A 19,113-nucleotide genomic window follows, 5' to 3' on the forward strand; every position below is an offset into this window, starting at 1 on the left:
GGTAATCATCGCTGAAATTTCGCTCGCAGATGTACCATTCTGCGCTGACCTGAGTTTGATACAACTTTTCCGAATATTACTTGCCCATTTCGTTATCAAGCGCAATGATGTATTTCACTGTAGTATTTTTATTACGATGTTTGCTATGCTACATAAAACATTCGGTACGTCCAAATCACGTGTACCTGTATAGTTGCTTATGTGTGATTAATTATATTTACGATCCCACAAATTCACAGGTACTAGTGAGATGAGCCGCTTGGGTGTGTACATCCACTTTCGCTGAAGTTCGTAGTTTCATGCAGCAAGTCAGCACACTAGGCTACGTAACCACTAAAATTGTACTTAATTCTGATTGACTAATTGGAAATTAAGAAGTGCTGGCATGGTTCTACTGAAGGTGACGACCATAAGTAGCATTATAGCGAACTGATTGAGGGGCAAACAAAAAGCTTCCAAGTCTATAGTGGGGCATTCCACACAGAGTTCATAAACTGCAAGGGAACTGTGCAGCTAATTTTCCTTTAAAGATATTCTTTTGCTCCGCCCGCTAATACAAAATTTCTGAGATGCAGATCCTCCCTTATTCCGCAACAGGAAGAAAAATGTAGGGCTCATTGCCTTATATTCGCACAAGGCCAAGATTTTTCTATTGCGTATTGTGTACCATTCCTTGTACAGTGAGACCCATGAGAAGTCGGCAGAGATTCGATGCATTATTTTTTAAATACAACTGATATATAAATTATGCATTCCCATTTTTTGTTGTGAATGCACCAAGCCTTATTGGCCTCCCTTGTTGCCTGGTAACGATGCCCAGCTACGCCGTGAGGCTTGAAGTGGCACGTGTGCGCAGAAAATAGTTTTTCAGCCCGAATAAATGCGTGGCTGCGGGTTATCGCGCGCGGAAAGCCCATGCCCACTCAATCTCCGCTTAGCACAGCAGCGAGAATGCCTAATAGAAGCACTACCACGTGACATTTTGTTGTTGTTGTTGTTGTTGACGAAATATAACTTAAGCTGAGAATCGTCACTCGTGGTCCAATCTTTAGTTTTATTTATTTATTTTTGTCCGGCATTTTTCTGTGAGCCATTATCGAAGACCTGCGCCACCATTATGCATTGCGGACAAGGAAAGAGACCACCTACTGTTTGTTCATTTTTTGCTTACCTGCCGACTTGGATGCACTCTGTTCCTGACGAGGGGCCCTGGCGGGCCCACTCCATCTGGCAACGGACAGTTCTGTCGATGTTCGCCTAACCCATCGACCCACGTCCGCTTGTCAGCTGAGCTGGACAGGTTAAAGAGAAATTCCTTTGTCGGGGCTCGAAGAGAGACTAGAAAGATGCAAGCACAAGGACTATGGTGCCTGAGCGTGTTCCACCCCCCCCCCAATAAAAAAGAACGATAGAAGATCTTTTATTCGCGGCTTCTCCGAGTTCGACAACCACTTCAATTTTATTTTGTGTGCATCCAATTTTCCGCCCTCGCCATGTAAACACGCAATTTTAGGGGATGGCGAACGTGCACCATGATCGTACACCGGATGACGAACACCGGGCCGGTCACTTCACAGTCCGTGGTGCCATAGACTGAACATTCACGCGATCAGGATGTTCTTCTTGACACCAAGAACGCCTGATAAGCGATACAAAAATACGTGGTTTCACGTGCCAGTACCGAAATCTGATTGCGAGGCGTGCCGTAGTGGGGGATTCCGAATTAGTTTTAAGCGCCCGGGGTTATTCAACCTGCACCCACTGCACGGTGCGCGGGCGTTGTTGCATTTCGGCCCCTACCGAAATGCGGCAGCCACGTCCGGGATTTGATACCCCGTCCGGGATTTCTTGCCTCGACCTCGTGCTTAACAGCATAACACCAAATCCACTAAGCGACCTCGGCGGGTAAAATTACGGGTTATGTATCGCGAATTATAACACGTACGCTCGAAGACGGCGCTTTTAACATTTTCAAGCTTGACTTATAAACAAGGCATCAAGCTCACAAAGCATTCGCTAAACCTCATGCGTCGTCTAGGAGACCGCATACACGAGTTTCAGGGCGCGTTGACAGGCAGAGCCAGCGGGAGAGCGGCATATAACAGCGGGGAGGCATGGTATACGCTAATAAAGAACACACTGTGCTCACATTCAGCCGGGCCCCTCACGCTTAATTTAAACTGGGTGATTGTCCTCTTTTTTTTATGTGGCCGCCGCCAACCGCATGTGCGGGCGCGAAGGTAACTTTTGCACTGTTACGTAAAGACACACGAAAAATACTGACAAGGTTGTCCCAAAGGAAACTAGAATCCAACGTAATCAAACTTAACAAGCACTTAACCATACATCAGCCTAGTGATGAACCAGCTCGAATTAGTCTTACGCGTTTACATAGTGAAGTTGAGACCAGACACCAGGTCAAAAAAGACAGGAGAAATGCAAAGATAAAAAAATGGCTTTAATAATTGTATACCCGCAAATTAATGCATGCAAATAAATGTACACGCCAATGGAGCTCAGCTGCTTCGAATGGTTAAACAAACATTCGGCAACTGTTTGCGAAATAAAAATCGTTTCAGTTAACCTGAATTCATAGAACATCTTGTATTTCGTTGGTGCTCATTTACTAGGGATAGTACTAACCTGTTTGCTAATAAATAATCCTTGACAATTTGCGAACGATATGAAACGGTTTCGCTCTGCCGCTGAGAGTCGCTGGTCAAAATGGCATAGCTGTGGTCTTTACCAAGAAATTAGTGGCCTGCAAATCCTTCCACGCACTTCAGGGTTCCTAAGGGTGCATTTTGGCCTACAACTCGCACCCTTACATCCGTAAAAATATGTAAAATCGTGAGATTTCGACAGAAAACGCCCGTAAGGATGCAAATAAATTTACTGTGTAGGAAGCCGTCTACGTGGCTCGTTTCTAGACGAGCGATCCCTTGATGCAGCACAAAGATGGCAAAGACAAAATTGCCACTGATCAAAAGTAGTATTTCTGCCCACGTTTGGCTTATGACGAACGCACAGACGATGAGCTCAACCTAATCTTGTTGATGCCACTGACGCGGTGATATAACTGTGCGATAAACCACAAGTTACGAAGGAGTGATGCTGTAGAGCAGTCACTGAGATTAGCATGAATATAACGCCAGGAGAGAAAGCAAAACATATATGCATTAGCACTTCTGTCGTGTTCGTCCCATGCCCATATTTTATCAGCTCCATTTCTTGCAATATATTTTTTTTTCTTTCTTCAGAACGACAAACAAATATCTTACCGGGTGACGCAGGCAAGGATGATACCGCATAACTGGGCCAATATTCTATGTAGCTATTGACCAGCCAAGTAACTAATAGGTTATACATAATTCACATAACCTACTATACACATAATGCTTTCACTTTTCACCTATGCAAATAAACAATCAGAATATATGTTAGTTACGCAAAAAATAATGCTGTAGACATGGCGCGCACCCTCGACAGATTTTAGCAAAGATATATACTACAAGTTTTTCATTAAGCTTATCACAGCGAAAACTGCCAACCATAACTGAATGTTGTTCATTAGCAAGGTGGTTGAGCAAGATACTGTAGTTTACATCATTGTTTAAAATTTATTGTGACCTTTATTTCCACGTTCTTGTACGTAGAAGTTCAGTGGCCTTGTTACCGTAGGCATTGTGACATCTAATAAGGACAAATTTTCATTTATTGCATCTCTGGCGTTTCTATGCGTTACACCAAACAGGCCTACTTTCTACCGCTTCTGGCATCAAGTTGGCATTGTATGCTGACTGAAGTAGATGCTAGAGCAATATAACCCCACAAGCACAACCTTCACTTACAAGCGTTTTTGTTAACCAGTTAGTAGAAAATCTCGTCATTATTTGTATCTGTGTGTGTTTCAATGCCTGTCGCTGACATGCTTTAACCACTATATTTCATTGTGTTAAAGTATAGCGCCCTCACACAATCACTGGTAATATTAAACTAGGCTGCGTGGTCCCGCTCGTTTCATTTCATTTACCATTTTTTTTCATATATCTTGAGAAAGGTGTTGGTAGCTGAAGGTGCACACCACGTCACGTGGTTCCTGCATCCCTATTGTAATCACTTTTTACGTCACAAATGCCGTGGAGCATGCACTACAAAACATGTTTCACATATAATAATGTAACAACACAGTTTTACAATAAAAAAACAGCACTGCCACACCAAATAGGCTTACACAACGTTATGTAACAAGAGACATACAAAAGTAACAAGTAATCTCTAAAGGTAGCAGTTTAAATATCATGCATCATTGCACAAAAATATAAATATTGGAATTACGCATGCAAAAGAATGAAAAAGTTAGGTTAGGTACCATTTTTTACACTTAAATTGCGGCGGTCCCCTTGATTATGGCGTCATTTACTCCGCTATTTAATATGCCTTTCAAGGTGGTTAAAGCAATCTCATTGCGAGTTTTATTCTAGATCGAAGTACGGTAGTCTTATGTCGTGAATGCAGGATGTCGCGCCTCCTAACCGACCGGCAGGAGCCCATTCCAGTCAAGCTCCCAATATTCCGAGTTTTTAGGGAGACAAACAAAGCGCTTTAATATTCGGATATGAGTAGACGTCCCAAAGTCTGACCGAGACAAAAGGCATTCTTGATGCAGTGCCCGACTCCTTCGGCGTCATTCTGCCGAAAAAATGCTGCTCCTCGCCATCTCAACCTTGATTACTTGGCTTATTGCTGTTTGTCTATGATAGCGGCTGGCACTTCTCGGCAGTACCCCCTATTGCCGCACGATGCCACATGCCTAATGTTCATCCAAGGTGACTTCCTATACCGAACAGAATGCATGCTGAATTTATTAACGTTAAGCAAGCATTAGATTCACAATTGAATCGAATTGAATTGCTTGGGCAGCGAAGGCCGCTTGGTCTGAATATCAGGCATAGGAAAGTTTGTTTTGTTTAGTTCTTTTTTCATTAACAGCTTTTGTGGTCCCTGCAAAACTATTTTCAAAGGCAACTAGTAGCACTAGCCTGTCTTTTGTTTCAACGTTAAGCTTTTTCAGCACCGCTCCCTCGGCTGAACGTTTACGGCGGCTTTTGCAAAGGGTAATTAGAAACAGAGTCGAAGAATATATTAACTACAGCCAACCTTTTTCTTAGCTATCAGTTAGCACACGGTTGAAACTTTGGATCAGAATTCTGAAAAAAAAATAAGGAGAGCACTTGTCCTGAGCAGTGTTTTTTCATTTGTCCTGTGGTTTCTAGTCCGCAGATTCTATAGAAAAGGTCGAAAATTTCCAGTCGACTATTATTCCGTGGTAACCCACCCGCAGGTCAAACGCTGTCTATCATACAGTTTCCATAAAGCTCGCGAAAAGAAAAGACATGGAAGGCTTCCTTTTTTATTACTGTTTTCCCTTTATTAATGAATGCGACATAAGAGACCCCGAGTTACGACGGGTAGGTACGTTTAACTTAACCACGTCGTTCACTAATTATTCGCGCTACTAGAAGATTCATTTAAATTTAGTAGCGGATACAGATAGGTGTCTTGCACTTCGAATATTAGGCGTGTCAGCACAATTCATTATTTAGTCTACGGATGACTGCGCTGTGAAATGAATACCAGCAGATGTTCCTACATCAATTATGGCTATTGTAACTGGCTACTGTATTCGTTAACCCCTGAAGGTAGCGGGTAGCGGCCTGTTACCCAGACCAAAAATATCCAGCGAAGACATGTAGCTTTGCTTTAAACTAGGACACTTTGGGCACCACCGATATGAACTGGAATTGTCTTAAAATCCAGTCCGGCTGAGAGACGACGTCTCAATTGACAACTCACATTGCTTCTATCGCACACTCTTTCTTTAGTAACACATCGCCAGAACGCAACAACACCTGAGAATAGTGCTGAAAACGTCAGTCATGACCGTCACCGTAGCTTATAGTAATGCCAGCGTCTGCGTGTTGATCTTTGATAAAGAAGTGCTAGAATAAATCTTACGCGCTGAGTACGAAACGTTTTGCAGCAGCAGATTACGTTTTACGATGTTTAAAGAATTGAAATAATATTCAATAGAGTAAAGGTACGCTTGCTTTCCTGCAGCAGCTACTAAGCTTATCTAGCAAAGCCAGCTGGGGATGTTCAAAGAGACCACGCGTGCGTAAATACTGTTACATTGTATGTACAATTCTGGGTCGCACTTTTTGTCGTTTTTTGCACTGTCGCAAGGCTATTTTGGTGGAGGCGGGACAGGAACCACAACACGCTCAATATTTCGGCAATACAGGGAATCCGACCACAGTAAAGAGATACCTCACTTCACTACTAGACACAAAGAATGGAGATAGATTTTATGATTGAATGACAGAGTCAGTTTTTCAGAACTCGAAATACTAGAATAGCATTCACGATGTAGCCTTACTTTCAGCACTGCTTTGGTTTCCTTTTAATGCTGCTGTACTTACAAAAGAAGCAAGCAATACGCAAAGCGCGGTACTGCTTCTGTACATTTCAGAGATGTTGTTGAATACCAGGTTGTCCCAGTGACGGCATAGTCACTGAAAGGAACGTGAAATAGTTACAAGCACATATGTAACGTGTTTCTGCTAAACTCAATTTCCATAAATAAATTTCCCTTTTAGAGTTTTATGATGGTACCCTACTACGCTCAGTGACATTATAAGGCTTCAGACCCGCCCACAAACCCTGACAGCGTCTGCCTTGTGTCACTCCGCGCTTCATATCTTTTGGAACCGGTAGTGAGAGAGTTCGCATTTGCTGTGACATCATGTAAGTAGGAAACATAATTGGGTGGCACATGTATACCGATACTCAGAGTTGAGCATTGGCGTATATGCTGCTGCCTTTTTTTCCTTTTCGCTCATAGTAATGCCTAGAAAACTGTCCATATTGCGCAGTCAGATATGTCAGTGAACAACGCGGGACTGCCTCGCTGTGGTTCCTTTAAGAACCTGTTCGCAAGACGTGATTTCGAGCTCCGCGTCTACACGCTCTTACATTTTCTTTACCTTGAATTGTAATTGAACTTTTTCGGCGGAGATAGAGTTGCGGATGGAGGGTGTATCATTAGTAGCAATGACGACTGAGCGATCTCTCACATTGTTCATTATAATGTATCAGGCCAGTTTTGCAGAGTATGATGTGCAGGCGATGTGCGCACTTTCCATGTCGCATAAAATTAGAGCGGCCTTTGGTAGGTCGATCGATGTCTAGCGTGGTGAGTTTGTTCCGTTCAGGGGATGGTGCGTCGCGCCTGGCCTTCCGGTTTAACAGTGCCCTGCATGTCTATTATGAGTATGCAATGAACGTTTGCTTGTGTAGACATGACGGCATGCGCAATTACGACACACTTAGGGACAGAATGTTCAGCCACGGTCTCCTAGACCTGCAGTGCAGGCGCTGTAACGATCTTTGGGATCACGGCTGCACATGCACAGCTTACGAACTGTTATATTACGCGTGCTGGGATACCAATGCCTGAAGTATTACATGCTCAACCAGCACGAAGCCTATACACAGGGAGGCAAAACCATGACGAAGGCTGTCTGGCACGCTGCATCACTAGCGAATAACTTTCTCCACACAAGGGCACTCACTCGGTTGCTAACTGTAACAAAAATTGATTTACTCACTCACTCACGCACTTACTAAATCATTCACTCACTCGCACACTCGCCTGCTCATTTACCCCTTCACACACCTGGTATCTCATTCTCTTACTCACTTATAAACCTGTCATGCGGGCATATTAAATGTCATTTTGAGCGAGTGCACATAGCAGCTAGTGCCATTTGCAGGCTGTAGCCTAGGAACGCTTATTCACACTCCCTGCGGAATCAACTCGCCAGTAAGTGGGTTGTGCGAACTCACTTCGACGCAGCGAAGTGACTGCGCTGCGTCGAAATGTCTAGCGTCCATAGCAATGCTTAAAATATGCATGAATGGATATTGAAAGGAGATTTGGCAGCAATATTAAACTACCTTTTTCATTACTGGAAAAGTGACAAGCTAACAAAATGCGCTTCACTTTAAAAAGAAGCTGCTGTACTGGTATCGATCGCAGTCTGTTTATGTGTTATGGCCGCGCAATTGTTTAAGCCTGTGTATGCCTGAGCTAGTCTTGTGCAGCCGCCTTCGTTTGCTCCGAGTTTATTTGACAGAATTACTGCATCAATGATGACATGGTCGAGGAGGAGACCATGGCGCTCTCACATGGGGTGCCTCGACAGTACCGCTTCTTGCCGTTCAAGATGGTGAAAACATCCATCGCTGTGGTACAAACACCGTATGGGCGCTCAAACGGCCCAATCTTTCGTCGAGCGCGGGTAAAGCTCGAACGCTGTCCTTGGTCAGCTGACGAATTATATCAGCGGAGCATGACAGATTGTTCATTTCACTTCTTGGTGGTTTTGCAGCCAAGCTCACTGTGCATCCCTTCGGTCTTTGGCAGACGTGCTCTTGAATATGCCAAATTGACGCGATTGTCCATGTCGTCTGATTGCGTGAGAGGTGAGCGGTGTCTTGCAGTGGTCCGCCAATGATAAATATCCGCCGTAATAACGCGCACCAAATGCTCGTGATTCGTTCTTGTACCATCTGCAACGGGATCCGGCATTTTTTTTTACTTTCCTCGCCTTCGATGGGACGCCTATTTGTTTTGGCTCGTGCTGAACGATATTATTGATGTTTCAATGAATTGCTTCGCCTGATGTGAAGTTTATTATAAATTTTATTTTTAACTATAACGCATTGTTGTTTTCAAAACCGTCCTTAAAATCATGAATATATGTTCTGCCTACTGATTAACGCGTCGCCAGTGTCGTCAATTCCAAAGGGCACTTTTCCTTCTCGCGTACCTGCGTGCCACCAAAGTTAAACTCAGTGTCCTATAGTGCATTTGCTCGTAGTGACACTACACTTGCCCATGTTACATGGTTATTACTAATCTGCTCATGAACCTACTTACTTGCACACTCACTTATGCAATAACTACTCATTTACTCGTTCGTGTTCATTCCTTCGTTCGCTCGCTCAGAGGCTGTGTTCCCCTACTCCCTGTATGTTCCAGTTGCGGGTCTTTAGCGCTTTCCAGACGGCCGCACTTCTCGAGTTCGGGCTTGCGAGTCCGCCCGAGCTCTAAGCTTTACTAACGCGTCTTGTTTGCTCTCTCGCCAAAGCAGGTCGAACAGCGCAAAACATGAATGTGTTGAGCGTTAAAGCTCCGGAAGCTTCTAAACTTTACTAAAGCGTTAAAGCTTTAGTAAGCTTCCAAAGCAGGCCACGCGGCCTCGTTTTGAGTTAATCTGCCCAGTCGACGCAAACAGGCGCGGCAGAGCTCGTGTGTTCGCACCCAGCTCTGTTCTGGAATGCCCTTTTATGTCGGGAAGCTGGCATACTGCGCAAGACTATGGGCGTCGCACATAATCCGGTGATGCATGAGAGGATAGCGTGTCAGCACACCCGCTCGTAGGAGGGTGAATGTCGCAACCAGCGGCGAATGTGGACCCGCAACATCTCAGTGGTTTTATGAGGGACGTGTTGTAGCCAGGATCTGCGGCTTAACTAAGACCACCTGGGGTTCTTAATCGTGCATGCTTAGAACTAACTACACGAGTGTGCTCGCGTTACAAACCCACGATCTCGCGGCAAGCAGCAGAGCACAATAGATATTGAGCAACCACGGCGTGCAGAAATGTTCTGCTGATGAACAGCAGACACACAGAGTTGTAAGTAAGGTGACATGCTTTTTGACAGCATGGCCTGTTCATTTTTTTTACTTGCCTGAGCCGGAAGATTACCTCTGTTAGTTTCATGGTTCTTGTATGGCGTGCATTAGACACTACTAAACGTTTCCTAACTACAGATTGTCGAGAGATGATCGTCAAGCTCTACTTCAAGGAAGAAGACCCGATTTCTAGTTTATATGCATGGGTGGCAGAACTGCACACACTTCCTTTTCAGGAATGCCTCAGAAAGGTCTTCCAGGAGTGAATCCTTCAGAGAGGATTCAGAAACGATGTCAGTGTCTCCTGTGCCTCCTGATGTTTGTCCAGTGCTAAAGAAAAAATCACCACGTGAGCAATTCTGCCATATACCTTGAGGGTTGATTTGATCACAAGGTCAAAAATGAACAATGGTAAAATAAATTGTTCTGTATATATTCAATGGCAGAGCACAACTATAGCGGCAAAGGGTTCTTGCTTACTGTAATAACATGCCACTTAGAATAAGACACTACTTATTTTTACCAGTATTTAGAAAAGAGGGCAACTTGTTAATATGCATCGCATACGTCTTCTAACAATACACACCTGTTTGTAACCTTTCCCAAGAAACGTTAATTGCATTGTTTCCGTAATTTGATTCTTAAAATATGTTTGCCACGGCGACTTCTGGCTTAAGCTGTAACTGCTTTCATTTTTGGCATATTCAATAGGCTATAGAGGACCAAACTAGATGCAAGTTCTCCTTCTTATTACTTTTTATTATTTGCGTTTATTCACGTGATGTTTCCTTTGGCCTTAATTTTACACCTCTAACGGTAAATTATTTTAATTTTTGCTTGAAAAGTCGAATACACAAGTTTTAAAAGCGTTTTAAAAACGAAGCTTGTCTGATAAAAGGAACACTCTGAGGGCAATGTTTCCAATTGGAAGAGAAGTAAGGTTCCTCGTCCAAACATGTTTCTGGGTGCCAACAATGTATTGGCTTGGCGAGGAAGGGTGTCCTCATCGAAACACGGGCTTCACATTGAAACTATCCTCGTTTCGATTTCTTGAACTTCTGCTCCATACCTCCCCTTTTGGTGCTTTGTATTGTGTCTGAGGGCAATGCTATAATAACTGCATCAATGTGAACATCACTTGCGCACTTAGCCACCGTCTAGGGCAAGGCGCATGGTCTTTGATTTGCCGTTCTCGCATCCCGTTTCATTCGCAGGATTTTCCTTCCGTGGATGGGCAGTTAGCAGGTGTCGCGTGTTATTGAGGATGGAGCGCTCCAGTGTCTGCTCATATCTAGACGAGGCTACAAAGAGACGAGCTTCTCATCTTTCGAATGAGTTGGCGGGCTGAAGATAACGCTCATTAACATATGACGAAGCACTTATGGCGCAAGGTACAGCTATCCGAAGACGAAATACAGCTTCGGGCGAAGCGTCCTCAGAAACCTCTTTTCAACAAGCCTGGTAACAACTCATATGTTTGGTCGATTAATTCTTTCTTCAGTTTATTCTTCGAGAAGTGTTTTGAAATGCGAATTACGGCCTCACAACCACTGCAAGTCATCAAAGAAACGTGGGAGACAACGTTAAAAGCACAGAGGTTAGAAGACCAGCGAAGTCTGGTGGACTGGTCTTCGGCATTAGCTAAGGGCTTTCTGGACTAAGAGAGCCGCCCACCTAGGGCGAAGAAAGAACACTTTCTCTCTGTTTCTCACAATAAACCTTCATTCCTCCTCCTCCTCTTACCAAAGTTACGTCTTGGAAAAAAGGAAACATCAAGAAATTAAAAAGAACTCCTTCGCGTAGAGCAGTTTCTTCTTTTTTTTTCTTCGTCCGCATGCTAAGGCTTAACGTAAGCCTTCCTGACCTGGTTAAACTCTCTCTTTTTTGCGCTGCCTCGGTCTTAGACTCTCTCTTCGTCTCGAAGCTGAAAGTCTCGCGACACGGAACAAAGACACTCAGCAGCGCTGGAGAAGTGAAATGTACATTTCAGTTGCTGCCCTGCAGTGCTTTCAAATGGCACGTTTACTAACTTCTGTGGGCTAACGTGTGTTTCGCGTAACCGAAAGCAAAACAATTCAAATCCTTCCTGTTTGGAGAATTCTCACAGGACGTCCATGGTTCTGGACTACTATAGCGGAATCAAGAAAGTTCGATGTTCTTTTTTTCACGCTAATAACTACTTTAAGTAGAGTTCCGGCTTGCAATTATGACAGCTCGTATAGTTCATTTTCTCTTAATTCTCTGATTCTGTGTAACAAAGCCAGCCCCATCTCTGCTTCACTGGTCAATTGAGAGCCGTATTTCTAAGGTTCACTCAGCTGCGACTTCAAAAGTGACCATGTTTTCCAACGTCAATGATATAATCCCCTGTTTGACTTTTCTTTCTTCCTTTCTCGCCTTTCTTTTTGGCGGTGTTGTTGTTGTTATTTTTTAGGCATTACGCCAGTTCACGGATGGCACGTCGGCGCTTGCTATTGCGAAAATTAAAAAAAAAGTGTTGTCGGAGTAGTTCAGAAATATATGAAACAAGTAGGGTGCAGACAAACTGAAAGATCAAGCCGTCTTCATTCTGAAACGCCTAGACTAGAATTCAGGTCATTGCTTGAATAAGTGCCCTATGTGTGGTCGGTTCGCAATGTGACGAAAGTGCGCTGTTTACCAACAGATTGTTCAACGGTATCCCTCCACCGTACGCAAATCTTTTTAACTGTAGAACAGCAATCGAGTGTTGCTTTTGGTCTTGAGCCCGTATTTCCCGAAACTGCTGGCAAGAAGAAAAAAATATTTTCCAAAAGGACATGCCTTGAGTACTGGCTACATTCAATGCCGCAATTGCAACACGCGCTGTAAAATCAGGAGCTGATAAATCATTAGTCAAAGATTGGTAGAAGGCGTGTGGGGCATCATCGCTCAAAATTCTGACACCTTCCGCGTGGTATAAATCTTTATCCAGAATTATCATTTTGCTTTGAATACCCTGTTTTTTTAATTGTTGGAAGTCGAAGCTAAAACCCATGTTTTCCTTTCTTTTTTTCTACTTAACGTAGAGTGGGACTAGGAGAGAAATAGAGGAAAGGATCGCAGAGCACGTGCACATTTTTTCCTCTCTCACACGTGTGTACAACAGCCCGGCTTTGCTGCAGATGACTTGCGGTTGGTGGCGTTGCCATTTTTCTACACACCCGTGCATTTCATGGGCATAGCTTCAGTCCGCACTTGCAGCTACACGGCTAGCGAAGGGAGATTTGTACGTTAGAATGTCCTTTTACAGTGGACAATGCAGTACATCCTATCCAATCAGGGTCTGTGGATTCGAAGAAGTCAAGCTTCTTTGGTAAAACTTCCTGCAGCTAGGCGTCACTTCATATGGTTTTTTGCTAGCCGCTCGTCTGCGTTCCTGTTCTGTGACCTTCTAATCTGTTGGAAAACAGTCCCAACCGTATCTCAATTTCATCCACTGCCTCCACTTCCTTATACGTTTTTGGCGCTTTCATTAATAAACAGTGTGTTATAAGCTGACCTTCCCCTACTACTGCCTCACTCTCGACCCTAACTGAAAAAGAAAACTGGCTCTCCCGTAATCGAGAGTAGATTTAAGGATAAAATGACAACAAGGAAAAGCAGTTTGTTTGGAGACGATACTAGGCGCAACATTAAAACGGCTGTAGAGCATGTTGGCAATGGCACACCCCAGCACACCACACAGCACCACGCCATACTGTGCATTGGTCCATGTTGACGCTGCTCAGCTAGAAGAAAACTGGCAGAAGACTACACGACAGGCAGTGAAAGACGCAGGGAGACAGAGCGCACTGCCCAGCTAGAAGAAGAAAAGTGCCCGAAGGAAGCACGGCCAAACGTTTCAGCAAATCTCTACCCTTGCTCCGTGACCCCGACGCAAGAGGTCGCATCTTGGGCCACCGCTGAGAAAAGGGCGGGGCTTCACGGAGCGTTCGCTTGCCAGGTCTGGCTGCGTGACGTAATGCGCTTTCCTAATTTTTTGTCTTCCTCCATGAAGGCAAAACAGCGGTTCCAGACGTGTCCGGTGCCGTGCGAGAGACTAGCTCGGCGAACGCAGTAGATTGGCAGCAAGTTCCATTTCCCAGAGTTGAAGTGTGTGGTGACCTTTACCTGCCCTTTGAACGTCGCAGTTATAAGTTACATCTAAAACTTCAGCGTACTAGAAGTTACAAGGATATTGTGAACAAAGATTGGGAAGAACTCGGAAGCAATGTTTTTTGTAGCTTCTTTGGGAGTAACCAGCGTATGTAATGGGGTTCCCTACAGAACAGGGGGGGATCTTGTTTTGTTCTGGCAACTTGCCCGGGTGTTCTCGTTCGAGTGCCCGGATAACGGTTCTGCCTGCTGACTCAGGGTCACTTGTAGGTCTCCAACAAAGGGAGCCTACATCATTACATGCTTGAAACGCTCGATTGGTGTAGTGTTAATCTTCCTGTGAGTGTCAGGAAGAGCTCGTGCCTAAGTTTGTGTAACCACGGCATTTCAGAGCGCCGCAAATTTTGGTTGCCTCAGCAAGGCTCGGGAAAAGATGTCGAACAAGCGTGAAAGTGTCACTTTGTTTTTTGTTATCTGACAAACGAAAACATATAAAGCGTCTCGGTATTCGGAGAAGTACTTAATCATATGAATGTGCAACCTGCGTACCAGTGGACAATGTATGTTTGGTACGCAAAACTTAACACACCTTTGTACTCATCTGGGCAAGAAAGTTGGGATTGAGAACTTTCCGAGGCTCAGACTGCACCCATTAAAATTCAACGTTTTGTTTCATTGCGCCTGACCTGCTCCCGCTTTGCGTCAATGATTTCTAGAGGAATTGCACGGAAAATAGCTAGCTATGACGACAAATATAGATGTTTCTCGTCTTGCTCCTATGTGACTTTCTTGTCTTTCCCGGTGAAAAAAGATGCACGATCGCTGGCTTCCACTTCGCTGTAGATAAGAATATTGACCTGAGCTTTCCAACGAGGGCACAATTGCAACTTTTAGACAACCACCAAGTGCAGTCGAGTGTTTTTGAACTTGTTGACCCTTTCAGTATGAAGATACGTCACCACTTGGCCATCCTTTTTTTTGTAACTTTTGTATTATTGTCGGGAAGAGGTTGCAATGATGCAACGTGTGCGCTTTTGACAACGTGTGCGGACGAAAAGCTTCACTCATTCAATACTGCGGAACCGTGATTTCGGAGGAAGAATAAACGTATACATTGGCAAACTCACAACGCTCCTATCAAAACCCTTCATGACAGAGGAAGAGGAGAAGGGGAGGGCAATTTAATGCATCGCTGTGAATTTTCCCACCCGAGTGTCACAGATAAAGTTAAGTAGAGCCGTAAAGTCGTCACAACAACCTATGCAGGTAGGATTTTTGTCGCGAGGGTATCGCTAAGCATCTCCTATCATCCTACTACAGTACATAATAATTAGGAACAGTATATACACTCTGTAAGTCGTTGAACACAAGTTCGTCTTAGTAAGCGGAATATGTTTGCGCATATGTTCAACTCAGTCGAACTTATCTGGAAGAAGACTTGGAGGGTATTGGCGCTGCCATGTCAGCGTTGTAAACATGTCATGAAAAATTGAAGGCGCCAGGCAAAGAGTATACGACAGCCTTGATGTGCGCTCAAAAGACGCCTCGCTTCGTAAGTGGGAAGCGTTTTTTTACGTTTTTTTTCCCAATTCCCCGCATGCTTCAGAAAGAAAGCACGGCAGAGCCACCGGCATATCAAGGGTCGTAGCGACAGCACTTTTTGATAGTTTCTCGCCTTGCCAAATGGATGAAAACATTGCATTTTTCTCGCTTCGACGGCTTTTGCTACTGTTTCGAGAAAAAGCAGACGTAGATGTACGTGACATACTCCATACTGCAAATCAAGCTTTCCGAAAAGTCTCGCTTGTTCATGTAGTCTATATTCACGTGTTCGTGAAAGATTGGCGTTTGCACGGAAGGTCGTGTAAAGATGAAAGGACGTTGGGAGTGTAGCGGCCGCAGGGGAAAACGGTTGCTTTTTCAACCATGCAATCATGTTTTTTTCATTCCGTCGAGTCGAAGTAAAAGGGCGAGTACGTATAAAGGTCACACAAAGTACAAACAATGTACAGACGTGCGTTACAGATATACAGGTGTTCCTATTATTAGTGCCTGCGAGCGGTTTACAAAGCCGGATGGAAAGTACATAGGCGCAGGAAAAACGACACACATGCACACCGACACAGAAAGCGCTTTGTGTGCCTCAGTCTATATGTGCGTCGTGATTTAGCGCCTGTTTTTTACGTAGAAATACACACTCAGCCTGTCCAAATTTTCACTTGACGTGACGTCTACCGGCGCCTGTACTAATGGCATCGCAACACTGCCACTGTTCTGGGCCATAAGCGGGGAGAAAAATAGGCAGCCGTGCCCTGGACGGTTTCCGGTTGTGCTCATTGACGTCGCCCGCTAAATTCAGCGAGCAAGAAAGGCATTAGCTCCGATATTGGGTAGCAAGAGTGCGTTAAAATCAAAGCCCACTGATTTTCACCACTTTTCCTCTGTACATAAGGACTAGTTTACAAGTGAACGTCGCGCTAAGTTACACGAAAATTTTTATGTATTTGTCTTCAGGCGTTATGCGCATGTCCTTTATCTGAAAACTTAAAAATCCCACCAAAGGCCGCGGGTTAGTCCTAATTAATTGTGCCTGAATTAACTTCGCCTTCCTTGACACCAAAGGTCATGGGTTCGCCTTCCACCGAAGGTCGATGGTTCCCAGCCTTTTTGTACCTTTCGTCTGCGTTTCTGCGTTCTGCGTTTTCGGATTGGGCAGCACACGTCACGATCTGCCGCTACCGAGCCGGCGCTCGCGCTCCATCGCGGAATCTTATAGTGGATCACCGCCGAGGAGAGGGGGTGGGGAGATTAGCAATCATCATTTAATGTTTGAAAGCATATTTAGCGCCAGCAAACAAGGACGGAAGGGAGACGACAACACAATGCGCAATCACTTAATGTTGCTTCTGAGGTGGCATGAGGAAATGGGTGAAGAACAAAGGTATTGAGTAGAGGTCACACACTCATTAACTCACAAACAGGCCTCAATGTGGTCTCACAATGTTGGTGTGGGAAGCAGAAATAAGGGGACGAAACGTTATAACACCCTTTTGAGTCACCGCAACGGCACTGCGCCTGGTAAGGGGAGGTGTAGGGCAAGAGTGGAGGCGGGAGAAGGACAGGCAGGCGCAAACATTGCCAGATGCGACAAATGCCACTGAGGAACGTGCCCCGTAAACGGGGAAGCGAGAGCCGTACAGCCACTGGATGCGGAGAAAGAGGAGCGGAGAGCCGTGGATCACACGCGAGGCGGCAAGGGGCACCCCCCGCCAGCACCGCGGCAGTGCCGCGACGGCTAGAGAAGGGAAGGCGAGGGCGAAGTGGACGGTAGCGGCGAGAGTTACCGCAACGGCGCTGCGCAGAGGAAGGGGGCGAGAGGATAGGCGAGAACACGTGATCCGGCTTTGGAGGACAAGGGGAGAGGAAGACTCGCGCCTCGCGTGCGAGATGGCAGCAGGAGCGCGCGGATAATGACCTTGGTTATATTTATTTATTTATTTTCAATACTGCCAGTCCCAGCAGGGACCATAGCAGGTGGACATACAGAAAAGAAAGACATGGTAATAAACGTTCACACACAAATTGCATGTCAATAAGCCAAACAAGGAACGTTAAAGGATCAAGGTAAGAATACATAAAAAACGATTATAGATATCACATTTCTAGGAGACATGCGCGGCAATACAGAGAATACATCATGAAAAGAACAGCAAACGGGAACAAAAATAACAGTATACACCTTAACGATAATCAGCATGGCTTACAAGAATTGCAAAGCATATTATGCGAATAAGACTGCGTTACTGATTACTAGATGTGAATTGTAACCGTGATGTGAACTGAGATAATGAGTCTGCAGAAATGACTGACGGATCGAGGCGATTCCATTCCCTTATCACGAGGGGGAAATAAAAGTACATGAATGTGTCATTATGGCATGAATATTCTGTTAAAGCGTTTGCATGTTTATGTCTCGATGATCGTGACTGCGAAAAACATATGTATTTTATTAGGTCAATCTTATAATAGTTGTGAATCAAGTTAAATAAAAATCTGAGCCGTGCTTGCTTCGCCCTTGATGAGAGCGCCGCTTAACCCGATATAGCCGCAAGGTTGGAGGGTGAATCTGTACGCTTATACTTTTTGTGAATAAACCACAGCGCTTTTCGCTGTAGTTTTTCCAGTTTCGTTATGTTAGTTACTGAGTGGGGAAACCAAACTGTGTTAGCGTACTCCAAAACCGGTCTAACGAAAGTAGTATACGCGAGAAGCTTAGTCGACGTTGGTGCAAGGCGGAGACATCTTCGGAGATAAAATAGCTTGCGTAATGCCTTCGAGGTCACGTTGGCAATGTGCGCGTCCCATCTCAGGTCCGAAGTTACGGTGAAGCTTAAGTATTTATGCTGGTGAACTTTCGTTAACATTGTGCCGTTAATAAAGTATGGAAAGTCGTAAGGTTGTTTTTTTTCTTGTTACCGTCATGCAAACTGGTTTAGGTGCGTTTATCATCATTTGCCATTTTTTGCACCGTTTATTTAGCTGGTCTAGTGAGTTACTAAGCAAAACATGATCTTCGTAGGTGTTAATTGTTTGGTAGAGGATGCAGTCATCAGCAAATAGTCTGATGGTACAGTCAATATTTCTGGTTATGTCGTTAATGAAAATTAAAAATAACAGTGGCCTCAACACGGATCCTTGGGGGACGCCTGATGTGACAGGCACTGTCGCAGATTCCACATGCTGAAATAGTACGAATTGGGTCCGGTTTGTTGAGAAATCTGTTACCCAGTCTAAAATTTCCTCATCCCCAATAAAACCTCGCAATTGTGTTAATAATTTACAGTGGCATACGCGATCAAATACTTTGGAAAGGTCTAACAATGTTATATCAGTCTGGCTACAGTTATTGATGTTAAATGCGTGGTCATGCACAACTTCCGTAAGCTGCGTGATGGTTGACAATCTATGGCGGAATCCGTGCTGGTGTGGCGTTAATAAGTTGTGAGTGTCAAGAAAGTTTGTTAGGTGTTTAAGGCTGCTATGCTCGAGCATCTTATAAGCGGTGCTAGTAAGAGATATTGATCTATAATTAGAGGGCAATGAGGTGTCTCCTGTTTTGTGTATTGGGATGATTTTCGCATTTTTCCATTCGTCGGGTAAGGATGATTGTGATAGAAATTTTTGAAATATGAGGCCCAAGTAGCGGCTGCACCACTCTGCATATCTCTTTAGTA

Source organism: Dermacentor albipictus, chromosome 10, assembly GCF_038994185.2.
Source record: "Dermacentor albipictus isolate Rhodes 1998 colony chromosome 10, USDA_Dalb.pri_finalv2, whole genome shotgun sequence".
Lineage (NCBI taxonomy): Eukaryota > Metazoa > Arthropoda > Arachnida > Ixodida > Ixodidae > Dermacentor > Dermacentor albipictus.